Source organism: Passer domesticus, unplaced genomic scaffold (assembly GCF_036417665.1).
Source record: "Passer domesticus isolate bPasDom1 unplaced genomic scaffold, bPasDom1.hap1 HAP1_SCAFFOLD_37, whole genome shotgun sequence".
Taxonomy (NCBI): domain Eukaryota; kingdom Metazoa; phylum Chordata; class Aves; order Passeriformes; family Passeridae; genus Passer; species Passer domesticus.
Genome location: NW_026990149.1, coordinates 1,651,939 through 1,671,127, shown reverse-complemented (window position 1 = coordinate 1,671,127; position 19,189 = coordinate 1,651,939). Strand labels below are relative to the sequence as shown.

General features: G+C 48.6%; 1 pseudogene; it reads left to right on the top strand.

Moving 5' to 3' along the window:
- Positions 1 to 5,409: 5,409 nt before the first annotated feature.
- Positions 5,410 to 19,189, top strand: part of LOC135292522 (zinc finger protein 883-like) — a 45,336-nt pseudogene continuing 31,556 nt past the window's right edge.

Here is a 19,189-nt window from a genome sequence, read left to right as displayed (position 1 = left end):
CATGCATGCAGAGCAGTGTGTGCTGTGCTGCACATCACTGGCTTAGGGATGTGTCAGGGTGTTTCCCTGGAAGTGGTGGAGCTGCCTGGGGAACTCCCTGGCAGAGGGGGAAAGGCTTGGAGCCAGGAAGCATTGAACATGCAGGTGTCTATGCACGTGACGGGGGCAGGTGGAGCTCCCTGCATGCTGAGATCCCTTGCTCTCCTCCTTAACAGCTGTCAGAGTGAATCACATTCAGTTTGGGGACTGTCACGTTTGGGAGCCCTACTGCAGGACCTTCACCATCACCAGCCACGCCGAGATGGTCATGCGCTTTGAGTGGGAGGCAGAGGCCCCATTCCGGTTCTCCCCCAAGGTGAGCATGGACTGCCTCTGCCTTTCCCCATCACTCAAGCCCTGCCCTGGTGTGCCCAGGAGCTGGCACGGAGCCCTCACATGCCACTGATAGCCCATTCCAGTGCCACGTAGGAGATGCAGTCCCTGGCTTGGCTGGGCCAAGGCTGCTAGCCTTGCAGAAAAGGCTTCATGTCATGGGAGGTGGCACCTTCTGTTCATACTTTTGTCTATCCAGCTTCATGTAAATCCACTCTGAGGTGCAGATTCCTGGCACAGGTGTTCACCCCATCGGTCCCTTTTGCTGTCAGTCCTGCCCTTGGCAGTACTTCCAGTTTGGTCTTGACTCCCTGATTCTCCCTAGGTGGGACACCTCCATCATGGCTATGCCAAGGACATCACAGTGACCTTGATGTCAGATGTCCCAGTCACCTTCAGGAGGCACCTTGTGAAATGTAAGGTGGCCAAGATCGACTTTGAGCTGCCAAAAAAGAAGGTTCAGGACTGGGATGACCAAATGACCATTGTCATGTGGAAGAATACCACCAGGAAAGACGCGGCAGCCAGGTGGCCTAAAATAGAGAAGGTAAGAAGCAAAACAGCAAAAAAACCCCAACCCAGCTTTTACAAAAAGAACCACCATAGCACCATCACTGCTGGCTGAGCAGCTCCTGCGTCCTCTGGACATTGGACAGACGTGAGGTTCACCAGCTGTGCATTCCAGAAAAGAGGTGGAAGCACAGTGACCAGATACACTCACACAAGATGGGGAAGCCTTCTGACAAGAGACCTTTAGCCACACACAACTATCAGTCTGCACCACAAGCACAAGTGTTGCAGCCCGTATTGAATGGAAGGCAATGCTTTATGATTTTATCCCATTTTATGCTGTTAGAAATCTCTTCATCTGATTTGGTACCCTTTCACCAACAAGGAATTAAGTCTGCTGCACTCTGTCTCTTCTTTTGAAGTGGAGAGAAATCCACTTCTCCTGCATATGCTGGTGAACTCCAAGTTTTGTCTGCATGAGAATTTGGTTGTGGTCTTTGTATTGTGTGGGATATCTCATCATGGAGTAACCCAGGCACTGTATGACTCTATGGAGGAGTGCAGAGAAGGATCATCTCCAGAGACTCTTGCTTTTATTGTCATTATTGCCAAACACACTCCTCTTGGTTGAAAGTTCTTTCCCAGTTTCTGGACCGTTTTTAGGCCTCTAAAGCATCCTCTTTTCTATCAGAACATCTGCAACTGGAGACTTTCCCAGTGAGATCTTTCACATTCAAAAATGCACATCCCCAGCTCCCAGCAGTGTGGCTGTTGCTCCAGACATGACATCTGGAGAGCACTTGCTCCTAAGACAAGAACAAAAAGATGCTTTCTAGAACTCTTCAGTCTCGGGGTCCTCCATCCACAGAGCTCTGGCAGGGAAGCCCTAATTTTGAGACCTGCTGGATTTATAGGGGACCAGAAAAAAAGCCAGTCACTGTGCAAGGTTGAAGTAAAGGGACTGGAATGCAGCTACAGTCTCCATGGGGATATTAACAGCTGTGGTAGTGACTGCTTGGATCAGTGGCTAGAAACAACTACTGCAGCAGAACAGTCCCAATTTTGTCATCTTTCCAGGGAAGTAAAAACGAATGGTCCTTTCTAATCTCTCTATGAGGCTGATCTTGGAGGCCAGAAGACTGCCCTTCTCAGCCTGACTTTCTGGGCTCTGCTCAGTGATTCCTCCCTCCTGTGTTTGCAGGTGGTCAAGACAGCCCCAGAACCAGCTCACACTGTGGTGGAGAAGAGCAGGCAGGAGGTCGAGGTGTACCTCAGTGCCATTGTTGCCTACGCCCAGTTCCACCTGGACACGATCATGGTTCAGTTCAACAACACCTTGCCCTTTGAGACAAGGACAGCCACGTGAGTGCTGGAGGCCAGGCACAGCTCCTCCTGTGAGCAGGAGCTGCCTTTGCCCAGGGCTGCTGCAGTGCCTGCTTCCCAGAACTCCACCCCAGCCAAAACTATCGGCTGCCGGGGGCTGTGTACAAATCAGGGAGGGACGGGACTGCTGGGGAATATGTCTTTAGCCGTTTTATTTTCCAGCATCAGCCTCATTACACGGTTATGACAAAGGGAAGATGCCAGCAACTCCCATCCCCAGCAGCAGATAAAGAACTTAATGTTACAACTTACTTTAAAAGTTTTTTGACCAATCACACAAAGCAAAAGCATATTGACAGTAGTTCCATCCAACTGCTGTAAGCACATGTACCTTCAGTTAAAACAATGCTTGCTTATTTTGAATACAATACTGTCAATACAAAACATTGTGGTGAATGTTTTAAGTGTGGGGACAGGAGGCTTGACTCCATTTTTCTTAGAAGGTTGATTTATTATGTTATAGATTATATTAAAATACTACATTAAAACTATGCTAAAAGAATAGAGAGAAAAAATAATCAGAAGGCTACAAAGAGCAAGACTAGAATTGAATACATAACAAAAATCCTGTGACTGCTCACAGCCTTGGCACAGATGGCTGTGATTGGTCATCAATTGAAAACAATCCACATAGACCAATAAAAGATGCACCTGTTGCATTCCACAGCAACAGATAGTTATTGTTTACATTTCTTTCCTGAGGCTCTCAGCTCCTCAGGATGGGAAAAATCCTAGCAAAGGATTTTTCATAAAATATCATAACTACACGATACCTGCTTGTAAGCCTTAAAACACAATGCACAGAGCTCCATTATTAAGCTTAGAACTTCCAATAACTCGCTAGATATACTTTTCAGCAGCTTAGGGAGTTATTCTAGACAAGCATTAAGACACAGACCATTGTTCTATTTATCTTTACTTACTTTCTACTTCTTACATCATTTTTCTGCTGACAAATCTTATGGCTACTGCTTAGCTCTAATCATGGTTCTGCTGTCTCTGAGGCTTGCCTTTTGTAGCTTTCCCAAAACCCTCTGATTTTAAGGAGTCCCACAAAAACCAGCACCGGCCCCTTTACGTGCATGCGAAGCCAAGCAGGAGATGGTTGTCAGGAGAGGCTCAATGCTGCCATAGGTTTCTGCTGAGAACGGCCATGGCTTTGCTTTCCCTGCAGATCACCTGTCCTCCTCTGCTCAAGAATAAGTTTGCAGTCAATCCGAGACCTAAAGCCCAGAGTAAGCCCCTTAGCTTCAATGTGCTGAGCACCATGTTGGCCCTTTCCTCTAAACTTCCAGACTTTGAAATACTTTCTTGGGCCACCCAGGACAGCAGTCTGAGCATGGCAGGGTTGCCTGGAGAAGATGCTTCTCAGGAGAAAGTGGTACCAGGAGTCCATCAGACAATATTACTGTACTATTTGCTTTATACTTAATGGGCTTTCTGCTTTTTCTAATTCCTCCTACTTGCTTTTCAGTTTCACGATGCACAACACAGGGGAGGTAGCCCTGAAATACTCCTGGGAGAAAGCTGCAGAGACTGAACCAGTGAAGGAGCCATATTCAACCACTCTGATGCGTAAGGGCATTTCACTTGCTGAGGGCCTGGGGAGATGACACGATCCGTCCTAAGGACGTGATTCGTGAAGGTTCTTTTTCACTGATCTCAGGGTGCAAAAACTGACACGACAAGGGGATTTGTAGTAAAATCAAAACAGAGATACTTTTATTGTGTAGCCATAGCAAAGATGCGTTAGAGAGAAGGGGAATGAAGGAAGGGGAAAGAATAAGGAAAAGAAAAAAGAAGAGAGGGAGGGCAAGGAGGTATATAGCTACCAGACGTGCGGATGACAAAGTCCCTCGAAGTCCGGTCGATGAAGAGGCCTGTCGTCTTCACGTCAGGGGAGATCTCCAGGGTATCAGTCAGCTCTAACCCTTTTTATAGTCCTTTTGAAATGGGGGAAGGGGACACATTTCAAAATAGTCTATTGATAAAGGGTACAAGGAGTCCATCAGTAGTCCATCAGGAGCAGGTGTCGTCAGCAGCAGATGTCGTAGGCAGGAACCATTGTGTTCTCGGTCCAGTGGTCACTTGCAAAACTTGCTTTGGTCCCCACGCACGCCTTCCTTCATCCTACGGTAGGGATTTCAGTCTCAGTCCTTTTGGAAAGAAGAGGGGAGCTCTTCCATGTAGGGGTCACATGTCTCAGTCCTTGAGGGAGAACCCTTTCCCATCTCAGTCCATCTGTCACAGTGGTTGATGTACGGTGAGTGGAGGGTCTTTTAGTGGTGACCACCGAGAAGGTCCTTCCAGAGAGAAAGTCCAGCCAAGTCAGAAAGGTGGAGAAATTCCAACACTAGCGTTGTTAGGTGATGCAGGGGAAGGAGAGCACACTGCCCCTTCTCAGGTGCAGTGTTCCATGAGTTGAGCAAACACACCCGTAGGCAATAATCTGGCTTGGTGGACCAGACAGACCCGGATTTTCAGAACAGGATCTTTTCCTTTCCCCGGTGGTCTTGGCTTTCATGACGATCGAGAGGCAAAAAATGAGGGAAGTTTCAGACAGACACTCACAGGAGAAGACCCTGCCACTTCACTCCAAAACATGAATTGCTTTTGCATCCTTGTCCATCCATCCACTTTCATCAGCATCTTCCCAGCTGCAGCTGGAGAGTTTTCTCCTTGTCCCCCTCTGCCTTTCAGCCCCTTCTGTTCTTCTCTGCCACTCCTGCTCTGCAAAGGAGCTGAGCCAGGCTCTGGGGACAGCCACGTGCTGGGTCAGGACTGGGAAGGGGGATGTCAGGTCATCTCTTTGAGGAGTCTGAGACTGGGAAAAAGAGTGGTGTAACGAGCGAGCTGCCCTGCAGCCACTGTCTGTGTGCAGTTCCCCACGGCAGGGCAAATGCAAAGTCACTGTCTAAAGCCAGCTCTCCTGCTTGGCACAGGAGTGTGTGCTGCAGGCAGAGACCCTGCTCCCAGAGGCTCTGTTTCCTGCCAGAAGAAAGTACTTAGCCAGAGATGCTCCAAGTGCATCCCAGCTCTCTTCCATCCACCTGCAGCAGGAGGCAGAGCTGCTGGGAAGACAGGATTTTGTCTTGGAAAGGTGTCCTCTTCCTCCCTGCAGGTCGGTTCCTCTCCTACGATACCATGAAGCATCGCAGAAAGCTGCTGAGTCTTTTCTGGTGGGAGCAGGACCATCCTCCTGAGACGCCTCCTAAAGTGCGGCGGCTGCGGCGGCCTGCCAAGCAGCAGCAGGATTCCAAGCAGGAGCAGGATCCCGAGCACCAGGAGGAGCAGCCAGAGCAGCAGCAGCAGGAGCAGCACGAGCAGCAGGAGCACTCCAAGAAGCTGCGCCACTCAAAAGAAAAGAACCTGTCTCCAAAGCGTGCCAGCTCCTCCCTGGATGTCTTCACCGATGCTAAGCATGACCTGTTCTCCATCAGCCCCTACAATGGCACCATCCCTCCTGGCCAGAAGCAGACCTTTCACCTGCAGTTCAAGCCAAAGTGCACCAGGAATTTTAAGACCACCCTGCTGTGCAGGTGGGAAACGTCTACACGCTTGCCAACTCATGCTACTGCTGGGTGTCACTGAATCACAGGGTGGGACGGTGGAAGGGACCACAGTAGGTCATCTGGTCCCACTTCCCTGCTCAAGTGGGGTCATCCCAGAGCACATGGCACAGGGCTGTGTCTGGAGGGCTCTGGAATAATTCCAGTGAGGGACACTCCACACCATCTCTGGGCAACTCGTTACCTGCACAGGAAAAAAGTTCTTCCTCAGGTTCAGGTGCAATTTCCAGTTCAGGTTCTGCCCATTGCCTCTGCTCCTAGTGCTGGGCATCACCAAGCACAGCCTGGTTCATCCCCTAACACCCTCCCTTCAGTCCCTCTGACTGGGATGGGGAGGTGGGAGACAGGCAGCCCCAGAGAGGCGGCAGAAGCACCCACACGAGCACAGAAAGATCATCATCTGGCCTTGGTAGGGAGGCACTGGGAAAATAGACACTGTATGAAACAGTAAGCTCCTGGAGGCTTGCAAATCTGGAACAAGAGATCCAGGGACCAGACAGTCCCAAGCTCTGCTTCCTTTTGGGACAAGCAAGGCCTGCTTCTCTACATGGGACCCTGTGTGCTGTAGTTGGTGCCCAGGCATTTAACTGGTCATGTTCCTGCCCTTGCAGCTCTGCAGCCTCCATGCAGCGAGTGCAGTTGTTTCATTTGCTGCTCGCTGCTTGCACAGAGAGAAGATGCAGCACTGTGTGCTCTGCAAGGCGACGGAAAAGCGGCTGGCTGGGAATGTTCATCTGGCTAATACCAGTCCCTTTCTTCCTAGGATTCCTAACCTGGAGCCAACTCACAAGATGGGGCAGGTGACTGTGAAAGGCAGAGTCCAGGAATGGAAGAATCTCGAGGAACCATTAGTGCAGATGGAGGAAGGCCAGGGACCCAAGGAGGAGGTGCTCTGGAGACCACCACCCAAGGGACAGCATTTGTGTGAGCTGGAGCATCCAGCAGGAGCCGGCAACATCGTGCCTTCTGAGGATGATGATGATCTCCCACTCTTCACCAGAGATGTCTGGAGCTGCCCTCCCAAGCTCCAAGAACATCTTTATCTTACCTTTTAGTTAGCTAAGTTACCTAACTAATTGTTTGTTAGATTGACAAGTAGTTGATAATTGTCAGTTCATTGTTAATAAACAATTGTTAATAAATTGTTAATTGTCATCTTGTCTTGGTTTTAAAGACAGGTGTCTGCGGGACCTCTCTGGAATGGAGAATGTGACCCCCTTCTCTCCATATTATTATAATTTTGAAATTAAGGGGCTTTCAGGAAGAGATATGGGAAAAGGAGTAACAGTTCTTTGCCAGTATGTACAACAAGGCAAACAAACAACAACACCAGCAGCAACAACAAACAGAACCAGGTGCCCAACCACAGCCTTCCCTTGGCTGTAGGCACTTTCCCTTTGGTGTAGTTCCTGTCACAGCCAGGCAGGGAAGGGAGGCAAATAATGAATAAAGCCATTGCTAGAGAAACTTTAATTATTATTGAGGGGCCCAGAAAGGGACCCAGCACCCGAGGTGTGGCCTCACCAGTGCCCAGCACAGCCGGACAATCACTGCCCTTGTTGGGAAGGGTGAAAGTTTGACAAGGATGTCTCACAGAAATGTATGCTTGGCAGAAAGATTTTTGAGTGTAGAATCTGAAGAAGGAATAGAAATGAAAGCAAGTTTTGATGTAGAAGAAAAGAATTGCTGAGCCAGTCTTACTGGATAGCTAAGAAGGTAAAGGATATGTTAGTTTGTTGTAGTGTGTTTTTATACCTTGTAATGGTTTTGGTTTTGTATCCCCTTATTTTTCCCAAATGGTTTCCTCCTGATCGTACCCCTTCCCTTTACCTGTGGAATCCCTCTCCTTTGTTGAGATTATCCCCAAATCCCCGTCAATCTGTCAATCAGGCTCTCTGTCAATCACTCTGTCAGCATCCCATCCTTTCTATCTAGAACTTTCAGTTCAGGTCATCGAGTGATTAGTCAGAGGCCAGGGGTCAGCCCCCCAAGTGCTACCCCCATACGCTATCCCAAATGTCCATTCCCCAAGTTTTCACCCCTGAAAGTTCTTTATTGGTCAGAAAACTTATCTATTTTTTGGTTCACACCTCCCTTTAAAATGTAATCTTGGCACCTCTCCCAGGTACTCTGGGCAGGGGCCCCCTGAGGTGGGGAGCTCCCAGGAGCTCCGAACAAAACCTTGGATTAACCCCTGCTAAGAGTCGGTCCTTTCATGCTCCACCCATGTCTCCAGCGTCTCTTCTGCTGCAAAGGTGACTAGCCTAGCTGCCCTCGGTACCCTCGGGGCACAGGAGAGTGTCCCCCTGCTCTCAGCCTTGTCGGGGCTGCCCGGCGCTGTCTGCCGACCCGGGGCTGGCCGGGGTTCCTGGGGGGCTCCCAGAGAGATGGAGACATTAGTTAGAGCGTGTTTTTATGGCTTAGAGCAAAGGATAAACCCACCTCAGACAAGAAGATGTTTTTACCAAGCAAAAAGATTCCACAGGCAAACACAACTGCTGATGTTGCAAGTAGAAAAAAGGTCTCAGAATTTTCTACTGCAAGGAAACTGAAAAACAATTTCGTGCTTCAATTGTAATGTACTAACTTTTAGTGATTGAAGTATTGTTACATGAATATGATAATTATAGTAGTTATGATAAGCTATAGGTAAAAATTAAGGTATAGATTGGTTCTTCTGTGTGAGGATACTCAGCAAAGAAAATTTTATTATGCATTGTAACCAAAATTCAAGGGACTCCAGGTTTGGAGCTGGAGCTGACAGCTGTAGGCGCAGGCTCTGTCACCCACAACCCTGGACTGCTGAAACATCTTGGATACAATAAACTGCATTTTGAAGAGCCGCCTGGAGTCCTGCATCTCTCATTCAGGCTCTTGCTGCCCTGGTCCTCAGGGCTACACTATTGCTGATACAGGCCCAAAGCTATTGGCCTTCTTGCCCACCTGGGCACCCACCTGGGCACCCACCTGGGCACCCACCTGGGCTCAGGTTCTGTTGTCATTCAGCTTCCCAACCACTTTCCACAGCTGGGAGCTGCAGAGGGTTAGTGTGGCCAAAGTGTACGACCTGGCCCTTGGTCCTGTTTAACCTCATGCCAGTGGTCTCAGCCCATGGATCCAGCCTGTCCAGGGCCCTCTGCAGCCTTCCTGTCCTCCAGCAGATCCGCTGAAAAATATTATTGTAAGCACTGATTGGCGAGGGGCAGCATGGCCATGGCCAGCAGTCCCAATGCCCAGGGGGTGGGGGGAGATGGGATCTTTGTTTTCCAGCCAGGCTCCCAGCCAAGAGCAGCCAAAGCCGAGGTAGAAGACAGATGTTGTGCGGCAGCCAGGAATTCAGGTCAAAGCTTCATTTTCTCCAGAAAAACAAAACAAAACAAAACAAAACAAAACAAAACAAAACAAAACCAAAAAAAAAAGCCTTTAAAGTGTAAGGGGAAATTCTTGTTCCAGCCCCATCCTTGGCCAGAGAATGTATGTGCAATATTGTCCAGGAATTGAATGTATTGAATGTAAGGAATCCAGATATGACATGTTATCCAAGAATCGCATGTAGTGACTTGTTATCTAGGAATCACATGCTGGGAAGCCAGACACAGCCTGTTAGACAGTGATTGTATGCAAGGAACCTAGATGTGGCACATCAGATGGGGTTGGATGCAAGGAATCCAGATGTGCTGCGTTGTCCCAGAGCAGCAGGAGGGGTGAGAAACAGACAAACACACAGAGGCTGCACCTTCTTGGGGAGTGCTTGACCTCTGACCCAGCTTGGCATCATCCAAAGAAGGACACTGAGGTGCTGGAGCAAGTCCAGAGAAGAGAAAGGAAGTTGATTAAAGGTCTAGAGAATAAGTCTGATGAGAAATGGCTGAGAGAAGCAGGGCAGCTGGGGAGGGCTCAGTCTTGAGCAAAGGAGGCCCAGGGAGAACGTTGTCACTCTCTGCACCACCCTGACAGGAGGCTGTAGTGAGATGGGGATTGGGCTCTCCGCACAGACAACCAGTGACAGGACAAGAGGACACAGGCTTAAGCTGCACCAGGGAGGTTAAGTTGGACATCAGGAGGAATTTCTTCACAGAAAGGATTCTTAAACATTGGAAGGCACTGCCCAGGGAGGTGGTGGAGCCGCCATCTGGGATGGTGTTCAAGGACCAGCTGGACATGACACTTGGTGCTCTGCTCTGGTTGACAAGGTGGTGTTTGGGCCAAAGCTTGATGGAATGATCTCAGAGATCTCTTACAACCCAGCTGGTTCTGTGATTCTCTGACATTAACACCTGATAAAGACAGGGAATCCTTTCAAATTAAGTATGATAAACGATAACATTTTGTAAAAGGGTTTCACAGGAGCTCACATATTGCCCTGATCAATCTACATGATAGACATAATTCCCTAGAATTGTTAACTGTTCTCTGGTCTTTTTATCCACAAAGCACACCGTATTCAAGAGTCTTAGAGCTCTAATGAATCTCTAAATCATATTGGGGGTGGAATCAAATAACAATTTAATTGCTGATAACAAGAATCCTGTTAAATTATTTGAGCAGGAAGAGCAACTCCACCTGCCTTTGAAAATTTGTAATAAAGTTAATGGTACAAATTCTTCAGCAGCAATTGTTTGGATCATCTCTGGATATAACATATAGGTGATTTCACCATGATTTTCTTGAATGGTTCCTAAATTGCACTGTGTTTTCTTAATCATCATGCATGTTTTCTTTCATTTTCTAGCCTGTGTAAGCAAGGACAAAATACATAAGATACAAATTCATGAAGAAGTCTGGAGTTTCTGGATTGGTTCATGCATAATCTGTGACCAAAGCCTCATGTCAGTCATACAGTGCAGTGTCCAGCTCAGCAAAAAGATTTTCAGCTTAGAAAAGCACAGTTTTTTAAATCAAATATGTTACCTTTATGTATTTAGTGTCTATTTCTATGATGCCTGCCTTTGACTTGCTCTTGCATGGCTTACATGCAAGACACTCAAAAGACACTCCAGAAGAACTCGGTCAGCTGACTCCAGCCTGAAGCAGGTTCAAACCAGTGCTCTGGCCAGAATCTGCTTTTTGGTTTGGTTTGCATGGTGACATTCTGACATGTTAAAGTTGAAAGTGAAGTCTTGACTTGAATTAGTCTAATAAAACATTGTCTATCTGGAATAGAAAAGACCATAATGCCAATCTTTATCAAAGCCTTAGAAATTGACTTGGGAAGAAGAAATTAAAAATCCTTCTATGTATGTAATTGGAAGAGAATTTTGTGTTCTAGCAGCTTCTCATGATTGATCCTAATGGTGACAAATTTATTGAGATGAGAAGAGAGGAGCAAGGAATGTGCCTGCCTGTATGTTTCCTCTTGCTGTCTAACAGAAGCTGCATCACTGGAAAATGTGATCTAATGAGAATGTTCATTTTTTCAAGAGGAGACTAAACTGCTTTATAGAGTTCTGGATTGAGACAAATGACTTTTAAAGCCCAGAAATTAAATTTTGAAATGTGTCAACTTAGATCCTAGCTTTGTTTTCAGCTGCTGCTGAAGCAGATTTTCTCTTTTGGTGTCTAACTGACATACTGTATGAACACTTAATAAATAAGTTTTACGTAAGACGGTGGAAAAAGATGATCTATTGCCACACTTTCTTTGCCTGCATCACAGCCTGTGTATTATTACCTCTAAGAATCTGTGGGGAATCAAGTTATCCTGATAGGTGTATTTTTAATAAGCTTTTACTCTAGAGAGTTGCCAGAATGTGGTTTGTATCTGTTATTGATGAATAGCTGAATTAGGAAGATGGAACTAAGCTGTTCTTGAGAATCAGCTCCTGGGATTCTATCAAGCTGCTATGGAAAAATAGCATGTGAAGTTATATATTAGCAGCTTAGTATTTATAGAAAAATAAGAAGTGGTGAAAAAGAAAGCCAGTATCTGGCAATTGAAAGAATTCTTGAAGTGGCAGAATTGCTGCAGAAGATCTTTACTATTAGGATACACAAGACAGATGATGGACTTTGGCCCATTTTTAGCATAAGAGATTTGATAACAGGACACCTTGGCAAGAACAAACAGCTTTGAAGATTGCAAGAAGATTAAAACAGATGGGTGTCACAGACATATGTTCTGGAAAAATCCCTTTGCCCAGGATTCTTCCCCTGGGAAGCTGAGAAGCCTCAGAGGAAAACAGTATTATCTCATTTGCTTCTCCTCTGTTTTGCTGCTTTGGAATGTGGTTGGAGATTGTTTATCCAACAGGTGATTGTTTCATTGGTTTCATGTGAATTGTTTTGACTCAATAGCCAGTCAGGGTCAAGCTGTGTCCAGGCTCTGGAGAGAGTAATGACTTTTCATTATTCTCTTTTAGCCTTCTGTCTGCATCCTTTCTGTATTCTTTGGTATAGTTTAGTATAGCATTCTTTAATATAATGCAGTATCATAAAATAATAAATTAGCCTTCTGAGTACATGGAGTCAGAATCATCATTCCTTTCTTTGTCTGAGAACCCTGCAAATACAACAGATGGGTTTACCAGAAAAGAGAAAATTGCATCAGACTCCTGCAAGCAAGAGATATTTAAAATATATAAATTTATGTGATGATTAGCCAAATCATTGCAGTAAAACATTACTAGTCTTCCTAGAATAAGCATATAAGTGTCCTAGGGTGATGTTATGATGCTTTTATCCCCAGTTGTGTGTTCTGTTGATGCTGGATATTATATTCTGTGCCTGCAAGCCTGACTCTGAGAGCAAAGGCAGGGAGAAGAAGCAGCATGGAGTTTGTTATCAGCCTGCTCTCACTCCTCCACTGTGGTGTCTGGGCACGGACGGGACAGAACATGGTGCTCTGTTGTTTTTTAGTTAGTTTTGCTAGCTGAGGCAGAGAAGTTTTCCCTGCACTGGTTTTCGTTCCCTTTTTTTGGAACTGTTCAAACCTGCTCCAGACTGGGACCCGGGGGAACAGCGAGAGCTCGCACTTTGTAGCCTGCCAGGGCCTACTCTGGGCAGCAGCCTTTCCCAGTGCCAGAGGGACTGATAACAGAGCGACCAGCCACCAGAGAGACTTTCTGAATTTGTCATCTCTTCAGAGCGACAAATGAGTTTTGTCCTGTGGTATTGTTCGTTTTTTGTGCTGGGGAGCCCTTTGCCTGTTAAATAAACAGGTTTTTCCACTTCTCTCCGAGGAAATTCTTCCCAAAAGAGTTGGGGAGAGGGGCCATGTGAGTTTGCTTTCTGGGGGGGCCCTTTTGGAGGATTTCTTCCAAATTTGCCCTAAACCAGGACAGAGTCTTACCAGTTCCTCATCCTTCAAAGGACACAAACCTGATGAGTTGTGGTTCCCACTCCAGTGGCTGCTCTTGGACCTCCCTCCATAGCCAGAGCACAGCTTCCTTTTCCCAGAAAGTCCCTGGCACTGGAGGGATGAAGGAAACAGGACAGGCTGCGGGGATCAGGGGCAGGGCAGAGCCAGGGAGAAGAATGACTTTTGCATTGGATGGAGCTGTGATTTCCCTTGGCTTTGTTGGCTGACAAGAAATGAACATCCCTCTGTGTCTCGGGCAGCTCCTTCTCCAAGGAAAGCAGGTGGGAGTTGGAGCCAAAGAGCTGAAACCTGCAGGTGCAGCCTGGGCTGGAGGGAGCTCAGATTTGCACGAGGCTGCTCTGAGTGCCAGGGCTTGGATGGGGGAAATGGTGGGGTGGGGGTAGGGACAGAGTCTGATTGATTGTCAGCCATGAAGGGTCTTGATTTTCAAATCTATTCAAACTGCATGAGGAGGTACTCGGATTCAGTGTCAATTGGAAATTGCACATATCCATGTGTTAACAGGAAGAAAAACCAATACAGGACCTAAAAATCTTTTCTCATGGTGTTTTTAAATATGATATATTCAGTTTGAATACACTTCAAGTCTCTGGAGCAGTAAAATTCAGCAGGAGCCTCTGCAAGTTGCTGAGGATGTCAGCAGCCCCCACTGAGGCCATCCCTGCCCAGAGAGCGTGGGGGAATGGGCAGACAAGGAGAGCGTCCCTGGGGCTGGGTCAGCAGAACTCAGAGGCACCAGCGGCTCCAGCTGGGGAATGGAGTGTGGAATGTGGCTGGGAAAGCCCTGCCTGGGCTGTGCCAAGCAGGACAGACAAGCCCAGACACTCATCCCTCCAAAAATCAATTAAATGTCTCAATAAGACATTTAAAAGTAATTAGAATTGTTTCTGTACTTTGAGTTGGATGCACAGGAGAAATACCAACAAAAGATATTCAATTCACAAAAAACACTTCTCAGTGCATTAACTTGGCCCATTGATTCCATGAGGCCCTACAGTGTCAGAATGGCCCCTTGGTCTCACAGGGCCCCACAGTGTCACCATGGTCCCTTGGTCTCACAGGGCCCCACAGTGTCACCATGGCCCCTTGGTCTCACAGGACCCACAGTGTCACCATGGTCCCTTGGTCTCACAGGGCCCCACAGTGTCACCATGGTCCCTTGGTCTCACAGGGCCCCACAGTGTCACCATGGTCCCTTGGTCTCACAGGGCCCCACAGTGTCACCATGGTCCCTTGCTTCCATGGGCCCTGTGCTGCTGCATTCCCCCCTCCCCTTCTCAGGCCGCCCTGCCAGCTCAGAAATGCTCCTTGGGCCTCGGCCTTGGCCAACAGCCCCTGGGCTCAGCTCCTCTGCAGCTCAGCACAAACACTGTCTGCTCCAGGCACTGCTGTGCCCAAACAGCTCCTGGTTTCTGGAGGAGCAGCCCTGGGAACTGCTTTTGTTCCCTCAGTGGCACAACATCCCTGTTCTCACAGTGCCAAAGAAAGCTGTTGATGCCAAGTGTGGCCAGGATGAACCATTGCTGTGACTGCAGCCCCTCTCTTGGGGCCCTACAAACAGCGCTGCAAAAGGAGCCCCTTGGAGCTCTCCTGGGCCAGCGACTCCCTCTCAGTGGGGCCTCTCCCAGCCGGGAACTCTCCCGTTTGCTGCACTCGGGGATCCTGAACAACGAGGGAGCCTGGGCCGATCCCCCCACTCCTCCAGGCTCAACCCTTCACCCGCTGGGGAGATGCCAAAGCATCCACAGGGAGCATTTCCTGCCCTCAGGGGAATTTCTCACAGGTGCCTTGCACTGCCTCTTTGTGTCTGTGTGCACACAGGAGTGCCTGTGCTGGGGAGATGTGGCAGAAATGCTGCTCTCTGAGGGGTTGGAGTGCCATGGATAGCTGAGTCAGTCAGGTCTGTAAGTGAGGTTAAGTCATGAGGAATAACCCAAGTTAAATGCTGCTAGGAGTTGTTCTTATGCTAAGTTCTTATGCTTAATATAAGTAATAAGCTGAGTTAAATACTGTTGAGTGTTATTCTTCTGTTAAATTGCTAAGTCAAGGGTTACAAGTTAGGTTAAATACTATTAAGCTCTGTTCTTTTCCTATATTGTAAAGTTGAAGGGATCAGTAGGTTAAGATATAAGTTAAGTCTTTTTAAGTTTGAGCTCTGTAAGCTTTTGGGTCATATTCCTTTTATCCTTGCCCTCACAAGGCAAGGATATCCTTGTCCTTGTATCACATACAGGAACAGTTCTCAGTTCACTTCTGGTTTGATTGCCTGGATTTTGTTTGGTTTTTTAGTTGCTTTGTTTCCTTGTTGTGCCTGAAGTGTCCAGTCAGGAGCAGAATGACTCTTGCCAAGGAACTTTGTGGTGATGTTGCTTAATATTAAATCTGGCTTTTGCTGATCCCTTGCTGGGGATTTTCTCAGCGCTCTCAAGCCCTCATTCAGAACAGAGTGAAGGACCCCTGGCCCAGGCTCTGGCCCTGGGGGACACAGGGATACTGTTGGGGGTCCCTGTCCCCCTGTCCCACCCCCACAGCCCCAGCCCCCCGTCCCCGTGTCAGGCTCTGGGGTCGATCTCGTGGAACATCCTCTGGGGGAGGCTGCGGCGCTGGGGGCGGGGGGACCCGGGGGGACAGGGGACCCCTCTGTGCACGAGCAGTGTTGGACTGCTCTGGGGGAACTGTGAGGGGGGGCTGGGGCAGAGTGACCTCCCCAGTGACCTCACACAGCCCCTGTGATGTCACACAGCCCATTTGTGATGTCCCAGCCCACGTTATGATGTCACGTTTAATGTTATGATATTACACAACCTACCCTGGCATGTCACACAGCCATTCTGTGATGTCACATCCCCTCTGTGATGTCACACAGTTACCCTGTGATGGCCGATTCCATTTTATGATGTTCAGTCTATGATGTCACAGAGCCTACTCTATGATGTCACAGGCAACTCAGTGATGACACACACAACTGCTCTGTGATGTCACAAAGCCCTTTCATGATATCACAGGGCCAGTGCTGGGATATAAGTTTCTGATATCATAAAGCTGCTCTGTGATGTCACAGAAGATTTGGTGATGTCACAAAGTTACCCTGTGATGTCACAGTCTGTTCTGTGATGTCACACCTGGCTCTATGATGTTGCGCCATCACCCGGTGCTGTCACAACCCACTCTCTGATGTCAGAGGGCCACCCTCCATGATGGCAGACTCTGCTCCATGGCCTCACATCCCACTCTGTGACATAACAGACAGTTCTGTGATGTCACAACACCGTCAGTGATGTCACAACACCCTCAGTGATGTCACAAAACCCTCTCTGTGATGTCATGCTGCCACTCTGTAATGTCACAGCACATACTTTGACCTCACAATCTGCTCTATGATGTCATACTGCCATGCCATGATGTCACATCCTGCTCTGTGATGCCACACAATCCCCTCTATGATGCTGGAGCTGCCCAGTGACCTCACACAACAAACTCTGTGATGTCATAGCCCAACCTGTGACCTCACACAGCCCACTCTGTGCTGTCACACAGCCCCTTGCTGACATCACAGCTGCTCTGTGCCTCTAGGACACAGCCACAGAGGTGCCGCTGTGACACAGCCCCCTCTGGGACATCCCCCAGCCCCTGCCAGTGCTGAGCCCCTGTCAGCTCTGCCTGTGCCCTGCTGGTGTCCCTGAGCTGCCCTGGCAGTGCCCCAGCCCTGCTGGGCTGTGCCCAGGAGCTGCTCCTGGCCAGAGCTGTCTCTCTGCAGCGCTGCCCTTGCCAGGAGCTGCCTCTGGGCCAGGAGCCCGGCCCAGCTCAGCAGCACAGACACAGCACCAGGACTTTAATGACCCTCTGGGGCTTTGCTGCTCTTTGTATCAGACTCAGTCCCTCGGAGTGTGCTCAAAAAACTTCTCAGAGACTCAAAAGGGAGTGAAACACTGAAGTTTCTCATACTTAAAATAAATCCTTTTGAGGAACAGGACCAAAAAAGTATCCCCATTTTCCAGGTACAGCAGAACACTGGAGGCAGTGATGACAGCTGGGGACAAGCAAGGAAAAGGTGTTTCTGATGCTGAGAAAACCTGTGCCTCTGTCCCTGCAGGCTGTCGTCATCCCCCGGCTGCCCCACCTGGCTGGCCCCTTCCTTTGCTGACAGCTCTGCCTCCTGCCTGCCTCTGCCTGGCCACACAAAGCCTTGGGCTGCTCCAGGCTTCTTCTGGGGGATGTGTTGCACCACAGCCCTGCCCTGGCAGGGAAATTCCTTTCTCCTCATGTCCAGTCTGGGCCTCCCCAGCTGCCCCTGTGTTGTGTTCCACCACAGTGAGGGGCGCAACAATTCCCTCAGGGCCCAGAGTCTCAGACCTCAGGCAGGCACCGATGACCAACAGGGAAAGGAAGGCAACAGGATGGATCTTGTTTAGCAAAACCCAGGATCCTTTATTGTGCCAGGGAACCAAGAGAAGAAATGAATGGGGTGGGGTCATGGGTTTAGAGGTGAAGTTTAGGGTCAGGGTCTAATAGCAGAAGGAGCAGGGGACTGGAAATGGGTGAATCAAGGAGGACAACAAAAAAAAAAATCTAAGCTGGAGACATTGCAGTAGAATTTAAACCAATGAGGGTACAGAAAAGGAAGAACATTCTGGGGCCATTCCTTATCTGACCAGATGGGGTGGAGTGTCTTTTCCCGGGATTGCAGAGGCACACCCCACAGGGTGGAGGGGTGGAATCTGCTTTCAATTACACCCCTCGCCCAATGGTGTCTGTCTGGGTAGAATCCCTACCTCATGGGGCAGGGGCACTCCACACCCTTGGTGCCATTATTTCTTTCTCTAGCTGCTTTTTACAAGAAAAACTCCTCTCTGATACCATCCTTCACTCCCTCCCGGACTACTCCTGTTCTGTCCTCAGTCTCAACACCACTGAGCCCAGAGCCATCAGCCTCTCCCTGCTGGTTATGTGATGAGGCCTCCAAACCCCATCTTGGGAGATTTTTCAGTCTTCTCCAAGGTCTGTGAAAATGGAAAAATAGTGGTCAAAGTTATTTTCTCCCAAATCTTGCAGTGACAGGATGAGGGCCAACATCTTTCAACTGAATGAGGGTGGATTTACATTTGTTAAAAGGAGGAAATATTTTACAATGATGAGAGTGGCCCAAAACTGCAACTGTTTTTCCAGAGAATTGTCCAAGAGCAGGAGTTTTGTGCAGCCTGACATAGCGAAACCCTTTCCCCTCCCCAAGAACAGAATTCCTGTTGTGTGGGTTCTCTGATGTGCTGGGTGCCCTCACAACGCTTCTGGCCAGAATGTCTGCTGAGGGCAGCCAGGCTGCTGCAGGGCAGTGACCTCACAGCCATCACCATGGCAGCCCTGTCCCCTGGGCCTGGCTCTGCCCTTTCCTCTGCCCCTGCCTTGTCTCTGCTGGCATGAAGAGTTTTGTCATAAATATCTTGTCCCCAGGGTGCTGGGGCCAATGGCTTCCCAGGCAGGCTCCTGGAGCAGAAGTGGCTTTTCAGAGCCCAGGCAGAAATGAGCCCTGAGGCAGCAGCTCTGCAGTGCTGGCCACCAGGCCGGGCTGCCAAGGGAGGCTTCTGGCCATGCCCTGCAAGCAGCTGCTGCTGCCAAGGTGCCTTTGGTGCCTCAGGCTCTGCCTGGCACAGCTGCCAGCACGGCACTCTGCCCTTGTGCCCGAGCCCTTCCCTGTGCTGGGGCTGGCCTGGGGCTTTTCCTGCAGCGGGACCTGCCCTGCTCCTGGCACAGGAAAGGCAGTTCCTGCTGGAGCAGGAGGAACTGCCAGGGGCTCCAACAACTCCAGCAAGACTCTGTTGACATCAAAATTGCTTCCTAGATCACTATATTCTAATAATTGTTATATCTCCTGTACTGTGGAGTAAATAACTATCTTTTTAAAAATTTAATCTGTGGTGTAAACAAACCATTCTGTCAAATCATGATCAGAATCAATCAGAGCTGTATTTATATAAATTTATCTAGAATTCCATCGATAATCCTGTGGGACAAATTGCATTAAGGTTCAATTCTACCTGTC